At 36.5% G+C, this 17,789-nt stretch overlaps 18 non-coding genes across 18 annotated transcripts; all 18 read left to right on the top strand.

Annotated features, from left to right (window-relative positions):
• The first annotated feature begins 12 nt into the window (after positions 1–12).
• TRNAR-CCU (transfer RNA arginine (anticodon CCU)) lies at positions 13–85 on the top strand. Its single transcript has one exon. It is a non-coding gene; the product is annotated as a tRNA-Arg (tRNA).
• Positions 86–677: 592 nt separating this feature from the next.
• TRNAR-CCU (transfer RNA arginine (anticodon CCU)) lies at positions 678–751 on the top strand. Its single transcript has one exon. It is a non-coding gene; the product is annotated as a tRNA-Arg (tRNA).
• A 265-nt stretch (positions 752–1,016) lies between these two features.
• On the top strand, positions 1,017–1,089 carry TRNAR-CCU (transfer RNA arginine (anticodon CCU)). Its single transcript has one exon. It is a non-coding gene; the product is annotated as a tRNA-Arg (tRNA).
• A 1,260-nt stretch (positions 1,090–2,349) lies between these two features.
• On the top strand, positions 2,350–2,422 carry TRNAR-CCU (transfer RNA arginine (anticodon CCU)). The gene has a single exon. It is a non-coding gene; the product is annotated as a tRNA-Arg (tRNA).
• Positions 2,423–4,347: 1,925 nt separating this feature from the next.
• On the top strand, positions 4,348–4,420 carry TRNAR-CCU (transfer RNA arginine (anticodon CCU)). The gene has a single exon. It is a non-coding gene; the product is annotated as a tRNA-Arg (tRNA).
• A 1,925-nt stretch (positions 4,421–6,345) lies between these two features.
• On the top strand, positions 6,346–6,418 carry TRNAR-CCU (transfer RNA arginine (anticodon CCU)). Its single transcript has one exon. It is a non-coding gene; the product is annotated as a tRNA-Arg (tRNA).
• Positions 6,419–6,678: 260 nt separating this feature from the next.
• TRNAR-CCU (transfer RNA arginine (anticodon CCU)) lies at positions 6,679–6,751 on the top strand. The gene has a single exon. It is a non-coding gene; the product is annotated as a tRNA-Arg (tRNA).
• Positions 6,752–7,011: 260 nt separating this feature from the next.
• Positions 7,012–7,084, top strand: TRNAR-CCU (transfer RNA arginine (anticodon CCU)). The gene has a single exon. It is a non-coding gene; the product is annotated as a tRNA-Arg (tRNA).
• Positions 7,085–7,677: 593 nt separating this feature from the next.
• Positions 7,678–7,750, top strand: TRNAR-CCU (transfer RNA arginine (anticodon CCU)). Its single transcript has one exon. It is a non-coding gene; the product is annotated as a tRNA-Arg (tRNA).
• Positions 7,751–8,342: 592 nt separating this feature from the next.
• TRNAR-CCU (transfer RNA arginine (anticodon CCU)) lies at positions 8,343–8,415 on the top strand. The gene has a single exon. It is a non-coding gene; the product is annotated as a tRNA-Arg (tRNA).
• A 260-nt stretch (positions 8,416–8,675) lies between these two features.
• On the top strand, positions 8,676–8,748 carry TRNAR-CCU (transfer RNA arginine (anticodon CCU)). The gene has a single exon. It is a non-coding gene; the product is annotated as a tRNA-Arg (tRNA).
• A 3,256-nt stretch (positions 8,749–12,004) lies between these two features.
• TRNAR-CCU (transfer RNA arginine (anticodon CCU)) lies at positions 12,005–12,077 on the top strand. Its single transcript has one exon. It is a non-coding gene; the product is annotated as a tRNA-Arg (tRNA).
• A 260-nt stretch (positions 12,078–12,337) lies between these two features.
• TRNAR-CCU (transfer RNA arginine (anticodon CCU)) lies at positions 12,338–12,410 on the top strand. Its single transcript has one exon. It is a non-coding gene; the product is annotated as a tRNA-Arg (tRNA).
• Positions 12,411–13,003: 593 nt separating this feature from the next.
• On the top strand, positions 13,004–13,076 carry TRNAR-CCU (transfer RNA arginine (anticodon CCU)). The gene has a single exon. It is a non-coding gene; the product is annotated as a tRNA-Arg (tRNA).
• Positions 13,077–13,336: 260 nt separating this feature from the next.
• Positions 13,337–13,409, top strand: TRNAR-CCU (transfer RNA arginine (anticodon CCU)). The gene has a single exon. It is a non-coding gene; the product is annotated as a tRNA-Arg (tRNA).
• A 259-nt stretch (positions 13,410–13,668) lies between these two features.
• Positions 13,669–13,741, top strand: TRNAR-CCU (transfer RNA arginine (anticodon CCU)). Its single transcript has one exon. It is a non-coding gene; the product is annotated as a tRNA-Arg (tRNA).
• A 260-nt stretch (positions 13,742–14,001) lies between these two features.
• Positions 14,002–14,074, top strand: TRNAR-CCU (transfer RNA arginine (anticodon CCU)). The gene has a single exon. It is a non-coding gene; the product is annotated as a tRNA-Arg (tRNA).
• A 2,228-nt stretch (positions 14,075–16,302) lies between these two features.
• TRNAR-CCU (transfer RNA arginine (anticodon CCU)) lies at positions 16,303–16,375 on the top strand. The gene has a single exon. It is a non-coding gene; the product is annotated as a tRNA-Arg (tRNA).
• Positions 16,376–17,789: the final 1,414 nt, after the last annotated feature.

Raw genomic sequence — 17,789 nt, 5'->3', positions numbered from 1 at the left:
TCATCTTGTCAAGCCCGCGTGGCCTAATGGATAAGGCATCGGTCTCCTAAACCGGGGATTGCGGGTTCGAGTCCCGCCGTGGGTAGATGAGTACTTTTTTTCTTCATTTTCTGGAATTCAGAGACAGCAAGACAATATTCTTGTTTCATGCTTGTCTTATATTGGGGACTTGAACAATCCAAACCTCAAAAGAACTTGTCTAACAATTTAACTATTTTAAACCAATAGCAGTTAATAATTCCTTGATAAGTGCATATCCTCTCTAGAGACAATAAAAGCCAAAATCAAATTTATTTAAAAAGTGCTCCATAGTAAGTTTTATTTTCTTTCTATTCATCTTGTCAAGCCCGCGTGGCCTAATGGATAAGGCATCAGTCTCCTAAACAAAGGATTGCGGGTTCGAGTCCCGCCGTGGGTAGTAGAGTATTGTTTTTCATCATTTTTTGGAATTCTGAGACAGCAAGACAATATTGTTATTTCATGCTTGTCTCATATTGGGGACTTGAACAGTCCGATCCTCAAAAGAACTTGTCTAACAATTTAACTATTTAAACCAATAGAAGTTAATAATTCCTTGATAAGTGCAAATCCTCTCTAGAGACAGTAAAAGCCAAAATCAAATTTATTTAAAAAGTGCTCCATAGTAAGTTTTATTTTCTTTCTATCCATCTTATCAAGCCCGCGTGGCCTAATGGATAAGGCATCGGTCTCCTAAACCGGGGGATTGCGGGTTCGAGTCCCGCCGTGGGTAGATGAGTACTTTTTTTCATCATTTTTTGGAATTCTGAGACAGCAAGACAATATTGTTATGTTATTTTATGCTTGTCTTATATTGGGGACTTGAACAGCCCGAACCTCAAAAGAACTTGTCTAACAATTTAACTATTTTAAACCAATAGCAGTTAATAATTCCTTCATAAGTGAAAATCCTCTCTAGAGACAGTAAAAGCCAAAATCAAATTTATTTAAAAAGTGCTCCATAGTAAGTTTTATTTTCTTTCTATCCATCTTGTCAAGCCCGCGTAGCCTAATGGATAAGGCATCGGTCTCCTAAACCGGGGATTGCGGGTTCGAGTCCCGCCGTGGGTAGATGAGTACTTTTTTTCTTCATTTTCTGGAATTCAGAGACTGCAATACAATATTGTTATTTCATGCTTGTCTTATATTGGGGACTTGAACAGTCCGAACCTCAAAAGAACTTGTCTAACAATTTAACTATTTTAAACCAATAGAAGTTAATAATTCCTTGATAAGTGCAAATCCTCTCTAGAGACAGTAAAAGTCAAAATCAAATTTATTTAAAAAGTGCTCCATAGTAAGTTTTATTTTCTTTCTATCCATCTTGTCAAGCCCGCGTGGCCTAATGGATAAGGCATCGGACTCCTAAACGAAGGATTGCGGGTTCGAGTCCCGCCGTGGGTAGATGAGTACTTTTTTTCATCATTTTTTGGAAATCTGATTCAGCAAGACAATATTGTTATTTCATGCTTGTCTTATATTGGGGACTTGAACAGTCCGAACCTCAAAAGAACTTGTCTAACAATTTAACTATTTTAAACCAATAGAAGTTAATAATTCCTTGATAAGTGCAAATCCTCTCTAGAGACAGTAAAAGCCAATATCAAATTTATTTAAAAAGTGCTCCACAGTAAGTTTTATTTTTTTTTCTATCCTTCTGGTCAAGCCCGCGTGGCCTAATGGATAAGGCATCGGACTCCTAAACAGAGGATTGCGGGCTCGAGTCCCGCCGTGGGAAGATGAGTATTTTTTTTCATCATTTTTTGGAATTCTGGGACAGCAAGACAATATTGTTATTTCATGCTTGTCTAATATTTTGGACTTGAACAGTCCGAACCTCAAAAGAACTTGTCTAACAATTTAACTATTTTAAACCAAAAGCAGTTAATAATTCTTTGATAAGTGCTAATCCTCTCAAGAGACAGTAAAAGCCAAAATCAAAGTTAATTAAAAAGTGCTCCATAGTAAGTTTTATTTTCTTTCTATTCATCTTGTCAAGAACGCGTGGCCTAATGGATAAGGCATCGGTCTCCTAAACGAAGGATTGCGGGTTCGAGTCCCGCCGTGGGTAGATGAGTATTTTTTTTCATCATTTTTTGGAAATCTGAGACAGCAAGACAATATTGTTATTTCATGCTTGTCTTATATTGGGGACTTGAACAGTCCGAACCTCAAAAGAACTTGTCTAACAATTTAACTATTTTAAAATAATAGAAGTTAATAATTCCTTGATAAGTGCAAATCCTCTCTAAGGACAGTAAAAGCCAAAGTCAAATTTATTTAAAAAGTGCTCCATAGTAAGTTTTATTTTCTTTCTATCCATCTTGTCAAGCCCGCGTGGCCTAATGGATAAGGCATCGGTCTCCTAAACCGGGGATTGCGGGTTCGAGTCCCGCCGTGGGTAGATGAGTACTTTTTACATAATTTTTTGGAATTCTGAGACAGCAAGACAATATTGTTATTTCATGCTTGTCTTATATTGGGGACTTGAACAGTCCGAACCTCAAAAGAACTTGTCTAACAATTTAACTATTTTAAACCAATAGCAGTTAATAATTCCTTGATAAGTGCAAATCCTCTCTTGAGACAGTAAAAGCCAAAATCAAATTTATTTAAAAAGTGCTCCATAGTAAGTTTTATTTTCTTTCTATCCATCTTGTCAAGCCCGCGTGGCCTAGTGGATAAGGCATCGGTCTCCTAAACCGGGAATTGCGGGTTCGTGTCCCACCGTGGGTAGATGAGTACTTTTTTTCATCACTTTTTGGAATTCTGAGACTGCAGGACAGTATTGTTATTTCATGCTTGTCTTATATTGGGGACTTGAACAGTCCGAACCTCAAAAGAACTTGTCTAACAATTTAACTATTTTAAACCAATAGCAGTTAATAATTCCTTGATAAGTGCAAATCCTCTCTTGAGACAGTAAAAGCCAAAATCAAATTTATTTAAAAAGTGCTCCATAGTAAGTTTTATTTTCTTTCTATCCATCTTGTCAAGCCCGCGTGGCCTAGTGGATAAGGCATCGGTCTCCTAAACCGGGAATTGCGGGTTCGTGTCCCACCGTGGGTAGATGAGTACTTTTTTTCATCACTTTTTGGAATTCTGAGACTGCAGGACAGTATTGTTATTTCATGCTTGTCTTATATTGGGGACTTGAACAGTCCGAACCTCAAAAGAACTTGTCTAACAATTTAACTATTTTAAACCAATAGCAGTTAATAATTCCTTGATAAGTGCAAATCCTCTCAAGAGACAGTAAAAGCCAAAATCAAATTTATTTAAAAAGTGCACCATACTAAGTTTTATTTTCTTTCTATCCATCTTGTCAAGCCCGCGTGGCCTAATGGATAAGGCATCGGACTCCTAAACGAAGGATTGCGGGTTCGAGTCCCGCCGTGGGTAGATGAGTACTTTTTTTCATCATTTTTTGGAAATCTGATTCAGCAAGACAATATTGTTATTTCATGCTTGTCTTATATTGGGGACTTGAACAGTCCGAACCTCAAAAGAACTTGTCTAACAATTTAACTATTTTAAACCAATAGAAGTTAATAATTCCTTGATAAGTGCAAATCCTCTCTAGAGACAGTAAAAGCCAATATCAAATTTATTTAAAAAGTGCTCCACAGTAAGTTTTATTTTTTTTTCTATCCTTCTGGTCAAGCCCGCGTGGCCTAATGGATAAGGCATCGGACTCCTAAACAGAGGATTGCGGGCTCGAGTCCCGCCGTGGGAAGATGAGTATTTTTTTTCATCATTTTTTGGAATTCTGGGACAGCAAGACAATATTGTTATTTCATGCTTGTCTAATATTTTGGACTTGAACAGTCCGAACCTCAAAAGAACTTGTCTAACAATTTAACTATTTTAAACCAAAAGCAGTTAATAATTCTTTGATAAGTGCTAATCCTCTCAAGAGACAGTAAAAGCCAAAATCAAAGTTAATTAAAAAGTGCTCCATAGTAAGTTTTATTTTCTTTCTATTCATCTTGTCAAGAACGCGTGGCCTAATGGATAAGGCATCGGTCTCCTAAACGAAGGATTGCGGGTTCGAGTCCCGCCGTGGGTAGATGAGTATTTTTTTTCATCATTTTTTGGAAATCTGAGACAGCAAGACAATATTGTTATTTCATGCTTGTCTTATATTGGGGACTTGAACAGTCCGAACCTCAAAAGAACTTGTCTAACAATTTAACTATTTTAAAATAATAGAAGTTAATAATTCCTTGATAAGTGCAAATCCTCTCTAAGGACAGTAAAAGCCAAAGTCAAATTTATTTAAAAAGTGCTCCATAGTAAGTTTTATTTTCTTTCTATCCATCTTGTCAAGCCCGCGTGGCCTAATGGATAAGGCATCGGTCTCCTAAACCGGGGATTGCGGGTTCGAGTCCCGCCGTGGGTAGATGAGTACTTTTTACATAATTTTTTGGAATTCTGAGACAGCAAGACAATATTGTTATTTCATGCTTGTCTTATATTGGGGACTTGAACAGTCCGAACCTCAAAAGAACTTGTCTAACAATTTAACTATTTTAAACCAATAGCAGTTAATAATTCCTTGATAAGTGCAAATCCTCTCTTGAGACAGTAAAAGCCAAAATCAAATTTATTTAAAAAGTGCTCCATAGTAAGTTTTATTTTCTTTCTATCCATCTTGTCAAGCCCGCGTGGCCTAGTGGATAAGGCATCGGTCTCCTAAACCGGGAATTGCGGGTTCGTGTCCCACCGTGGGTAGATGAGTACTTTTTTTCATCACTTTTTGGAATTCTGAGACTGCAGGACAGTATTGTTATTTCATGCTTGTCTTATATTGGGGACTTGAACAGTCCGAACCTCAAAAGAACTTGTCTAACAATTTAACTATTTTAAACCAATAGCAGTTAATAATTCCTTGATAAGTGCAAATCCTCTCAAGAGACAGTAAAAGCCAAAATCAAATTTATTTAAAAAGTGCACCATACTAAGTTTTATTTTCTTTCTATCCATCTTGTCAAGCCCGCGTGGCCTAATGGATAAGGCATCGGTCTCCTAAACCGGGGATTGCGGGTTCGAGTCCCGCCGTGTGTAGATGAGTATTTTTTTTCATCATTGTTTGGAATTCTGAGACAGCAAGGCATTATTGTTATTTCATGCTTGTCTTATATTGGGAGCTTGAACAGTCCGAACCTCAAAAGAACTTGTCTAACAATTTAACTATTTTAAACCAATAGCAGTTAATAATTCCTTGATAAGTGCAAATCTTCTCTAGAGACTGTAAAAGCCAATATCAAATTTATTTAAAAAGTGCTCCACAGTAAGTTTTATTTTTTTTTCTATCCTTCTTGTCAAGCCCGCGTGGCCTAATGTATAAGGCATCGGGCTCCTAAACAGAGGATTGCGGGTTCGAGTCCCGCCGTGGGTAGATGAGTATTTTTTTTCATCATTTTTTGGAATTCTGAGACAGCAAGACAATATTGTTATTTCATGCTTGTCTAATATTTTGGACTTGAACAGTCCGAAACTCAAAAGAACTTGTCTAACAATTTAACTATTTTAAAAAAATAGCAGTTAATAATTCTTTGATAAGTGCTAATCCTCTCAAGAGACAGTAAAAGCCAAAATCAAAGTTATTTAAAAAGTGCTCCATAGTAAGTTTTATTTTCTTTCTATTCATCTTGTCAAGCCCGCGTGGCCTAATGGATAAGGCATCGGTCTCCTAAACGAAGGATTGCGGGTTCGAGTCCCGCCGAGGGTAGATGAGTACTTTTTTTCATCATTTTTTAGAAATCTGAGACAGCAAGACAATATTGTTATTTTATGCTTGTCTTATATTGGGGACTTGAACAGTCCGAACCTCAAAAGAACTTGTCTAACAATTTAAATATTTTAAACCAATAGCAGTTAATAATACCTAGATAAGTGCAAATCCTCTCAAGAGACAGTAAAAGCCAAAATCAAATTTATTTAAAAAGTGCACCATACTAAGTTTTATTTTCTTTCTATCCATCTTGTCAAGCCCGCGTGGCCTAATGGATAAGGCATCGGTCTCCTAAACCGGGGATTGCGGGTTCGAGTCCCGCCGTGTTTAGATGAGTACTTTTTTTCATCATTTTTTGGAATTCTGAGACAGCAAGACAATATTGTTATTTCATGCTTGTCTTACATTGGGGACTTGAACAATCCGAACCTCAAAAGAACTTGTCTAACAATTTACCTATTTTAAACCAATAGAAGTTAATAATTCCTTGATAAGTGCAAATCCTCTCTAGAGACAGTAAAAGCCAAAATCAAATTTATTTAAAAAGTGCTCCATAGTAAGTTTTATTTTCTTTCTATCCATCTTGTCAAGCCCGCGTGGCCTAATGGATAAGGCATCGGTCTCCTAAACCGGGGATTGCGGGTTCGAGTTCCGCCGTGGGTAGATGAGTACTTTTTTTCATCATTTTTTGGAATTCTGAGATAGCAAGACAATATTGTTATTTCATGCTTGTCTTATATTGGGGACGTGCACAGTCCGAACCTCAAAAGAACTTGTCTAACAATTTAACTATTTTAAACCAATAGAAGTTAATAATTCCTTAATAAGTGCAAATCCTCTCTAGAGACAGTAAAAGCCAAAATCAAATTTATTTAAAAAGTGCTCCGTAGTAAGTTTTATTTTCTTTCTATCCATATTCTCAAGCCCGCGTGGCCTAATGGATAAGGCATCGGTCTCCTAAACCGGGGATTGCGGGTTCGAGTCCCGCCGTGGGTAGATGAGAACTTTTTTTCATTATTTTTTCGAATTCTGAGACAGCAAGACAATATTGTTATATCATGCTTGTCTTATATTGGGGACTTGAACAGTTCAAACCTAAAAAGAACTTGTCTAACAATTTAACTATTTTAAACCAATAAAAGTTAATAATTCCTTGATAAGTGCAAATCCTCTCTAGAGACAGTAAAAGCCAAAATCAAATTTATTTAAAAAGTGCTCCGTAGTAAGTTTTATTTTCTTTCTATCCATATTCTCAAGCCCGCGTGGCCTAATGGATAAGGCATCGGTCTCCTAAACCGGGGATTGCGGGTTCGAGTCCCGCCGTGGGTAGATGAGAACTTTTTTTCATTATTTTTTCGAATTCTGAGACAGCAAGACAATATTGTTATATCATGCTTGTCTTATATTGGGGACTTGAACAGTTCAAACCTAAAAAGAACTTGTCTAACAATTTAACTATTTTAAACCAATAAAAGTTAATAATTCCTTGATAAGTGCAAATCCTCTCTAGAGACAGTAAAAGCCAAAATCAAATTTATTTAAAAAGTGCTCCATAGTAAGTTTTATTTTCTTTCTATCCATCTTGCCAAGCCCGTGTGTCCTAATGGATAAGGCATCGGTCTCCTAAACCGGTGATTGCGGGTTCGAGTCCCGCCGTGGGTAGATGAGTACTTTTTTTCATCATTTTTTGGAATTCTGAGACAGCAAGACAATATTGTTATTTCATGCTTGTCTTATATTGGGGACTTGAACAGTCCAAACCTCAAAAGAACTTGTCTAACAATTTAACTATTTTAAACCAATAGAAGTTAATAATTCCTTAATAAGTGCAAATCCCCTCTAGACACAGTAAAAGCCAAAGTCAAATTTATTTAAAAAGTGCTCCATAGTAAGTTTTATTTTCTTTCTATCCATCTTGTCAAGCCCGCGTGGCCTAATGGATAAGGCATCGGTCTCCTAAACCGGGGATTGCGGGTTCGAGTCCCGCCGTGGGTAGATGAGTACGTTTTTTCATCATTTTTTCGAATTCTGAGACAGCAAGACAATATTGTTATATCATGCTTGTCTTATATTGGGGACTTGAACAGTCCAAACCTAAAAATAACTTGTCTTACAATTTAACTATTTTAAACCAATAAAAGTTAATAATTCCTTGATAAGTGCAAATCCTCTCTAGAGACAGTAAAAGCCAAAATCAAATTTATTTAAAAAGTGCTCCATAGTAAGTTTTATTTTCTTTCTATCCATCTTATCAAGCCCGCGTGGCCTAATGGATAAGGCATCGGTCTCCTAAACCGGGAATTGCGGGTTCGAGTCCCGCCGTGGGAGATGAGTACTTTTTTTTCATCATTTTTTGGAATTCTGAGACAGCAAGACAATATTGTTATTTTATGCTTGTCTTATATTGGGGACTTGAACAGTCCAAACCTCAAAAGAACTTGTCTAACAATTTAACTATTTTAAACCAATAGAAGTTAATAATTCCTTGATAAGTGCAAATCCTCTCTAGAGACAGTAAAAACCAAAATCAAATTTTTTTAAAAAGTGCTCCACAGTAAGTTTTATTTTCTTTCTATCCACTTGTCAAGCCCGCGTGGCCTAATGGATAAGGCATCGGTCTCCTAAACCGGGGATTGCGGGTTCGAGTCCCGCCGTGGGTAGATGAGCACTTTTTTTCATCATTTTTTGGAATTCTGAGACAGCAAGACAATATTGTTATTTCATGCTTGTCTTATATTGGGGACTTGAACAGTCCGAACCTCAAAAGAACTTGTCTAACAATTTAACTATTTTAAACCAATAGAAGTTAATGATTACTTAATAAGTGCAAATCCTCTCTAGAGACAGTAAAAGCCAAAATCAAATTTATTTAAAAAGTGCTCCATAGTAAGTTTTATTTTCTTTCTATCCATCTTGTCAAGTCCGCGTGGCCTAATGGATAAGGCATCGGTCTCCTAAACCGGGGATTGCGGGTTCGAATCCCGCCGTGGGTAGATGAGTACTTTTTTTCATCATTTTTTGGAGTTCTGAGACAGCAGGACAATATTGTTATTTCATGCTTGTCTTATATTGGGGACTTGAACAGTCCGAACCTCAAAAGAACTTGTCTAACAATTTAACTATTTTTAACCAATAGCAGTTAATAATTCCTTGATAAGAGCAAATCCTCTCAAGAGACAGTAAAAGCCAAAATCAAATTTATTTAAAAAGTGCTCCATAGTAAGTTTTATTTTCTTTCTATCCATCTTGTCAAGCCCGCGTTGCCTAATGGATAAGGCATCGGTCTCCTAAACCGGGGATTGCGGGTTCGAGTCCCGCCGTGGGAAGATGAGTACTTTTTTTCATCATTTTTTGGAATTCTGAGACAGCAAGACAATATTGCTATTTCATGCTTGTCTTATATTGGGGACTTGAAAAGTCCGAACCTCAAAAGAACTTGTCTAACAATTTAACTATTTTAAACAAATAGCAGTTAATAATTCTTTGATAAGTGCAAATCCTCTCAAGAGACAGTAAATGCCAATATCAAAGTTATTTAAAAAGTGCTCCATAGTAAGTTTTATTTTCTTTCTATTCATCTTGTCAAGCGCGCGTGGCCTAATGGATAAGGCATCGGACTCCTAAACAAAGGATTGCGGGTTCGAGTCCCGCCGTGGGTAGATGAGTATTTTTTTCATCATTTTTTGGAATTCTTAGACAGCAAGACAATATTGTTATTTCATGCTTGTGTTATATTGGGAACTTGAACAGTCCGAACCTCAAAAGAACTTGTCTGACAATTTAACTATTTTAAACCAATAGCAGTTAATAATTCCTTGATAAGTGCATATCCTCTCTAGAGACAATAAAAGCCAAAATCAAATTTATTTAAAAAGTGCTCCATAGTAAGTTTTATTTTCTTTCTATTCATCTTGTCAAGCCCGCGTGGCCTAATGGATAAGGCATCAGTCTCCTAAACAAAGGATTGCGGGTTCGAGTCCCGCCGTGGGTAGTAGAGTATTGTTTTTCATCATTTTTTGGAATTCTGAGACAGCAAGACAATATTGTTATTTCATGCTTGTCTTATATTGGGAACTTGAACAGTCCGAACCTCAAAAGAACTTGTCTAACAATTTAACTATTTTAAACCAATAGTAGTTAATAATTCCTTGATGAGTGCAAATCATCTCTAGACACAGAAAAAACCAAAATCAAATTTATTTAAAAAGTGCTCCATAGTAAGTTTTATTTTCTTTATATCCATCTTGCCAAGCCCGTGTGTCCTAATGGATAAGGCATCGGTCTCCTAAACCGGGGATTGCGGGTTCGAGTCCCGCCGTGGGTAGATGAGTACTTTTTTTCATCATTTTTTGGAATTCTGAGACAGCAAGACAATATTGTTATTTCATGCTTGTCTAATATTTTGGACTTGAACAGTCCGAAACTCAAAAGAACTTGTCTAACAATTTAACTATTTTAAAAAAATAGCAGTTAATAATTCTTTGATAAGTGCTAATCCTCTCAAGAGACAGTAAAAGCCAAAATCAAAGTTATTTAAAAAGTGCTCCATAGTAAGTTTTATTTTCTTTCTATTCATCTTGTCAAGCCCGCGTGGCCTAATGGATAAGGCATCGGTCTCCTAAACGAAGGATTGCGGGTTCGAGTCCCGCCGAGGGTAGATGAGTACTTTTTTTCATCATTTTTTAGAAATCTGAGACAGCAAGACAATATTGTTATTTTATGCTTGTCTTATATTGGGGACTTGAACAGTCCGAACCTCAAAAGAACTTGTCTAACAATTTAAATATTTTAAACCAATAGCAGTTAATAATACCTTGATAAGTGCAAATCCTCTCAAGAGACAGTAAAAGCCAAAATCAAATTTATTTAAAAAGTGCACCATACTAAGTTTTATTTTCTTTCTATCCATCTTGTCAAGCCCGCGTGGCCTAATGGATAAGGCATCGGTCTCCTAAACCGGGGATTGCGGGTTCGAGTCCCGCCGTGTTTAGATGAGTACTTTTTTTCATCATTTTTTGGAATTCTGAGACAGCAAGACAATATTGTTATTTCATGCTTGTCTTACATTGGGGACTTGAACAATCCGAACCTCAAAAGAACTTGTCTAACAATTTACCTATTTTAAACCAATAGAAGTTAATAATTCCTTGATAAGTGCAAATCCTCTCTAGAAACAGTAAAAGCCAAAATCAAATTTATTTAAAAAGTGCTCCATAGTAAGTTTTATTTTCTTTCTATCCATCTTGTCAAGCCCGTGTGTCCTAATGGATAAGGCATCGGTCTCCTAAACAGAGGATTGCGGGTTCGAGTCCCGCCGTGGGTAGATGAGTACTTTTTTTCATCATTTTTTGGAATTCTGAGACTGCAAGACAATATTGTTATTTCATGCTTGTCTAATATTTTGGACTTGAACAGTCCGAAACTCAAAAGAACTTGTCTAACAATTTAACTATTTTAAAAAAATAGCAGTTAATAATTCTTTGATAAGTGCTAATCCTCTCAAGAGACAGTAAAAGCCAAAATCAAAGTTATTTAAAAAGTGCTCCATAGTAAGTTTTATTTTCTTTCTATTCATCTTGTCAAGCCCGCGTGGCCTAATGGATAAGGCATCGGTCTCCTAAACGAAGGATTGCGGGTTCGAGTCCCGCCGAGGGTAGATGAGTACTTTTTTTCATCATTTTTTAGAAATCTGAGACAGCAAGACAATATTGTTATTTTATGCTTGTCTTATATTGGGGACTTGAACAGTCCGAACCTCAAAAGAACTTGTCTAACAATTTAAATATTTTAAACCAATAGCAGTTAATAATACCTTGATAAGTGCAAATCCTCTCAAGAGACAGTAAAAGCCAAAATCAAATTTATTTAAAAAGTACACCATACTAAGTTTTATTTTCTTTCTATCCATCTTGTCAAGCCCGCGTGGCCTAATGGATAAGGCATCGGTCTCCTAAACCGGGGATTGCGGGTTCGAGTCCCGCCGTGTTTAGATGAGTACTTTTTTTCATCATTTTTTGGAATTCTGAGACAGCAAGACAATATTGTTATTTCATGCTTGTCTTACATTGGGGACTTGAACAATCCGAACCTCAAAAGAACTTGTCTAACAATTTACCTATTTTAAACCAATAGAAGTTAATAATTCCTTGATAAGTGCAAATCCTCTCTAGAGACAGTAAAAGCCAAAATCAAATTTATTTAAAAAGTGCTCCATAGTAAGTTTTATTTTCTTTCTATCCATCTTGTCAAGCCCGCGTGGCCTAATGGATAAGGCATCGGTCTCCTAAACCGGGGATTGCGGGTTCGAGTTCCGCCGTGGGTAGATGAGTACTTTTTTTCATCATTTTTTGGAATTCTGAGATAGCAAGACAATATTGTTATTTCATGCTTGTCTTATATTGGGGACGTGCACAGTCCGAACCTCAAAAGAACTTGTCTAACAATTTAACTATTTTAAACCAATAGAAGTTAATAATTCCTTAATAAGTGCAAATCCTCTCTAGAGACAGTAAAAGCCAAAATCAAATTTATTTAAAAAGTGCTCCGTAGTAAGTTTTATTTTCTTTCTATCCATATTCTCAAGCCCGCGTGGCCTAATGGATAAGGCATCGGTCTCCTAAACCGGGGATTGCGGGTTCGAGTCCCGCCGTGGGTAGATGAGAACTTTTTTTCATTATTTTTTCGAATTCTGAGACAGCAAGACAATATTGTTATATCATGCTTGTCTTATATTGGGGACTTGAACAGTTCAAACCTAAAAAGAACTTGTCTAACAATTTAACTATTTTAAACCAATAAAAGTTAATAATTCCTTGATAAGTGCAAATCCTCTCTAGAGACAGTAAAAGCCAAAATCAAATTTATTTAAAAAGTGCTCCATAGTAAGTTTTATTTTCTTTCTATCCATCTTGCCAAGCCCGTGTGTCCTAATGGATAAGGCATCGGTCTCCTAAACCGGTGATTGCGGGTTCGAGTCCCGCCGTGGGTAGATGAGTACTTTTTTTCATCATTTTTTGGAATTCTGAGACAGCAAGACAATATTGTTATTTCATGCTTGTCTTATATTGGGGACTTGAACAGTCCAAACCTCAAAAGAACTTGTCTAACAATTTAACTATTTTAAACCAATAGAAGTTAATAATTCCTTAATAAGTGCAAATCCCCTCTAGACACAGTAAAAGCCAAAGTCAAATTTATTTAAAAAGTGCTCCATAGTAAGTTTTATTTTCTTTCTATCCATCTTGTCAAGCCCGCGTGGCCTAATGGATAAGGCATCGGTCTCCTAAACCGGGGATTGCGGGTTCGAGTCCCGCCGTGGGTAGATGAGTACGTTTTTTCATCATTTTTTCGAATTCTGAGACAGCAAGACAATATTGTTATATCATGCTTGTCTTATATTGGGGACTTGAACAGTCCAAACCTAAAAATAACTTGTCTTACAATTTAACTATTTTAAACCAATAAAAGTTAATAATTCCTTGATAAGTGCAAATCCTCTCTAGAGACAGTAAAAGCCAAAATCAAATTTATTTAAAAAGTGCTCCATAGTAAGTTTTATTTTCTTTCTATCCATCTTATCAAGCCCGCGTGGCCTAATGGATAAGGCATCGGTCTCCTAAACCGGGGATTGCGGGTTCGAGTCCCGCCGTGGGAGATGAGTACTTTTTTTTCATCATTTTTTGGAATTCTGAGACAGCAAGACAATATTGTTATTTTATGCTTGTCTTATATTGGGGACTTGAACAGTCCAAACCTCAAAAGAACTTGTCTAACAATTTAACTATTTTAAACCAATAGAAGTTAATAATTCCTTGATAAGTGCAAATCCTCTCTAGAGACAGTAAAAACCAAAATCAAATTTTTTTAAAAAGTGCTCCACAGTAAGTTTTATTTTCTTTCTATCCACTTGTCAAGCCCGCGTGGCCTAATGGATAAGGCATCGGTCTCCTAAACCGGGGATTGCGGGTTCGAGTCCCGCCGTGGGTAGATGAGCACTTTTTTTCATCATTTTTTGGAATTCTGAGACAGCAAGACAATATTGTTATTTCATGCTTGTCTTATATTGGGGACTTGAACAGTCCGAACCTCAAAAGAACTTGTCTAACAATTTAACTATTTTAAACCAATAGAAGTTAATGATTACTTAATAAGTGCAAATCCTCTCTAGAGACAGTAAAAGCCAAAATCAAATTTATTTAAAAAGTGCTCCATAGTAAGTTTTATTTTCTTTCTATCCATCTTGTCAAGTCCGCGTGGCCTAATGGATAAGGCATCGGTCTCCTAAACCGGGGATTGCGGGTTCGAATCCCGCCGTGGGTAGATGAGTACTTTTTTTCATCATTTTTTGGAGTTCTGAGACAGCAGGACAATATTGTTATTTCATGCTTGTCTTATATTGGGGACTTGAACAGTCCGAACCTCAAAAGAACTTGTCTAACAATTTAACTATTTTTAACCAATAGCAGTTAATAATTCCTTGATAAGAGCAAATCCTCTCAAGAGACAGTAAAAGCCAAAATCAAATTTATTTAAAAAGTGCTCCATAGTAAGTTTTATTTTCTTTCTATCCATCTTGTCAAGCCCGCGTTGCCTAATGGATAAGGCATCGGTCTCCTAAACCGGGGATTGCGGGTTCGAGTCCCGCCGTGGGAAGATGAGTACTTTTTTTCATCTTTTTTTGGAATTCTGAGACAGCAAGACAATATTGCTATTTCATGCTTGTCTTATATTGGGGACTTGAAAAGTCCGAAATTCAAAAGAACTTGTCTAACAATTTAACTATTTTAAACAAATAGCAGTTAATAATTCTTTGATAAGTGCAAATCCTCTCAAGAGACAGTAAATGCCAATATCAAAGTTATTTAAAAAGTGCTCCATAGTAAGTTTTATTTTCTTTCTATTCATCTTGTCAAGCGCGCGTGGCCTAATGGATAAGGCATCGGACTCCTAAACAAAGGATTGCGGGTTCGAGTCCCGCCGTGGGTAGATGAGTATTTTTTTCATCATTTTTTTGGAATTCTTAGACAGCAAGACAATATTGTTATTTCATGCTTGTGTTATATTGGGAACTTGAACAGTCCGAACCTCAAAAGAACTTGTCTGACAATTTAACTATTTTAAACCAATAGCAGTTAATAATTCCTTGATAAGTGCATATCCTCTCTAGAGACAATAAAAGCCAAAATCAAATTTATTTAAAAAGTGCTCCATAGTAAGTTTTATTTTCTTTCTATTCATCTTGTCAAGCCCGCGTGGCCTAATGGATAAGGCATCAGTCTCCTAAACAAAGGATTGCGGGTTCGAGTCCCGCCGTGGGTAGTAGAGTATTGTTTTTCATCATTTTTTGGAATTCTGAGACAGCAAGACAATATTGTTATTTCATGCTTGTCTTATATTGGGAACTTGAACAGTCCGAACCTCAAAAGAACTTGTCTAACAATTTAACTATTTTAAACCAATAGTAGTTAATAATTCCTTGATGAGTGCAAATCATCTCTAGACACAGAAAAAACCAAAATCAAATTTATTTAAAAAGTGCTCCATAGTAAGTTTTATTTTCTTTATATCCATCTTGCCAAGCCCGTGTGTCCTAATGGATAAGGCATCGGTCTCCTAAACCGGGGATTGCGGGTTCGAGTCCCGCCGTGGGTAGATGAGTACTTTTTTTCATCATTTTTTGGAATTCTGAGACAGCAAGACAATATTGTTATTTCATGCTTGTCTTATATTGGGGACTTGAACAGTCCGAACCTCAAAAGAACTTGTCTAACAATCTAACTATTTTAAACCAATAGCAGTTAATAATTCCTTGATAAGTGCAAATCCTGTCTAGAGACAGTAAAAGCCAAAATCAAATTTATTTAAAAAGTGCTCCATAGTAAGTTTTATTTTCTTTCTATCCATCTTGTCAAGCCCGCGTGGCCTAATGGATAAGGCATCGGTCTCCTATACCGGGGATTGCGGGTTCGAGTTCCGCCGTGGGTAGATGAGTACATTTTTTCATCATTTTTTGGAATTCTGAGATAGCAAGACAATATTGTTATTTCATGCTTGTCTTATATAGGGGACTTGAACAGTCCGAACCTCAAAAGAACTTGTCTAAAAATTTAAATATTTTAAACCAATAGCAGTTAATAATTCCTTGATGAGAGCAAATCCTCTCCAGAGACAGTAAAAGCCAAAATCAAATTTATTCAAAAAGTGCTCCATAGTAAGCCCGCGTGGCCTAATGGATAAGGCATCGGTATCCTAAACCGGGGATTGCGGGTTCGAGTCCCGCCGTAGGTAGATGAGTACTTTTTTTCATCATTTTTTGGAATTCTGAGACAGCAAGACAATATTGTTATATCATGCTTGTCTTATATAGGGGACTTGAACAGTCCGAACCTCAAAAGAACTTGTCTAACAATTTAACTATTTTAAACCAATAGAAGTTAATAATTCCTTAATAAGTGCAAATCCTCTCTAGACACAGAAAAAGCCAAAGTCAAATTTATTTAAAAAGTGCTCCATAGTAAGTTTTATTTTCTTTCTATCCATCTTGTCAAGCCCGCGTGGCCTAATGGATAAGGCATCGGTCTCCTAAACCGGGGATTGCGGGTTCGAGTCCCGCCGTGGGAAGATGAGTACTTTTTTTCATCATTTTTTGGAATTCTGAGACAGCAAGACAATATTGCTATTTCATGCTTGTCTTATATTGGGGACTTGAAAAGTCCGAACCTCAAAAGAACTTGTCTAACAATTTAACTATTTTAAACAAATAGCAGTTAATAATTCTTTGATAAGTGCAAATGCTCTCAAGAGACAGTAAATGCCAATATCAAAGTTATTTAAAAAGTGCTCCATAGTAAGTTTTATTTTCTTTCTATTCATCTTGTCAAGCCCGCGTGGCCTAATGGATAAGGCATCGGTCTCCTAAACAAAGGATTGCGGGTTCGAGTCCCGCCGTGGGTAGATGAGTATTTTTTTCATCATTTTTTGGAATTCTTAGACAGCAAGACAATATTGTTATTTCATGCTTGTCTTATATTGGGGACTTGAACAGTCCGATCCTCAAAAGAACTTGTCTGACAATTTAACTATTTTAAACCAATAGCAGTTAATAATTCCTTGATAAGTGCATATCCTCTCTAGAGACAATAAAAGCCAAAATCAAATTTATTTAAAAAGTGCTCCATAGTAAGTTTTATTTTCTTTCTATTCATCTTGTCAAGCCCGCGTGGCCTAATGGATAAGGCATCAGTCTCCTAAACAAAGGATTGCGGGTTCGAGTCCCGCCGTGGGAAGATGAGTACATTTTTTCATCATTTTTTGGAATTCTGAGACAGCAGGACAATATTGTTATTTCATGCTTGTCTTATATTGGGGACTTGAACAGTCCGAACCTCAAAAGAACTTGTCTAACAATTTAACTATTTTAAACAAATAGCAGTTAATAATTCTTTGATAAGTGCAAATCCTCTCAAGAGACAGTTAAAGCCAATATCAAAGTTATTTAAAAAGTGCTCCATAGTAAGTTTTATTTTCTTTCTATTCATCTTGTCAAGCCCGCGAGGCCTAATGGATAAGGCATCGGTCTCCTAAACAAAGGATTGCGGGTTCGAGTCCCGCCGAGGGTAAATGAGTATTTTTTTCATTATTTTTTGGAATTCTGAGACGGCAAGACAATATTGTTACTTCATGCTTGTCTTATATTGGGGACTTGAACAGTCGATACCTCAAAAGAACTTGTCTAACAATTTAACTATTTTAAACCAATAGAAGTTAATAATTCCTTGATAAGTGCAAATCCTCTCTAGAGACAGTAAGAGCCAAAATCAAATTTATTTAAAAAGTGCTCCATAGTAAGTTTTATTTTCTTTATATCCATCTTGCCAAGCCCGTGTGTCCTAATGGATAAGGCATCGGTCTCCTAAACCGGGGATTGCGGTTTCGAGTCCCGCCGTGGGTAGATGAGTACTTTTTTTCATCATTTTTTGGAATTCTGAGACAGCAAGACAATATTGTTATTTCATGCTTGTCTTATATTGGGGAC

This window comes from Parasteatoda tepidariorum, chromosome 6, assembly GCF_982258835.1.
Source record: "Parasteatoda tepidariorum strain Cologne lab strain chromosome 6, Ptep-v5.0, whole genome shotgun sequence".
NCBI classification, from domain to species: Eukaryota; Metazoa; Arthropoda; class Arachnida; order Araneae; family Theridiidae; genus Parasteatoda; species Parasteatoda tepidariorum.
The sequence above is the reverse complement of the archived record's forward strand: the minus strand, read 5'-3'. Positions and strand labels throughout refer to the sequence as shown.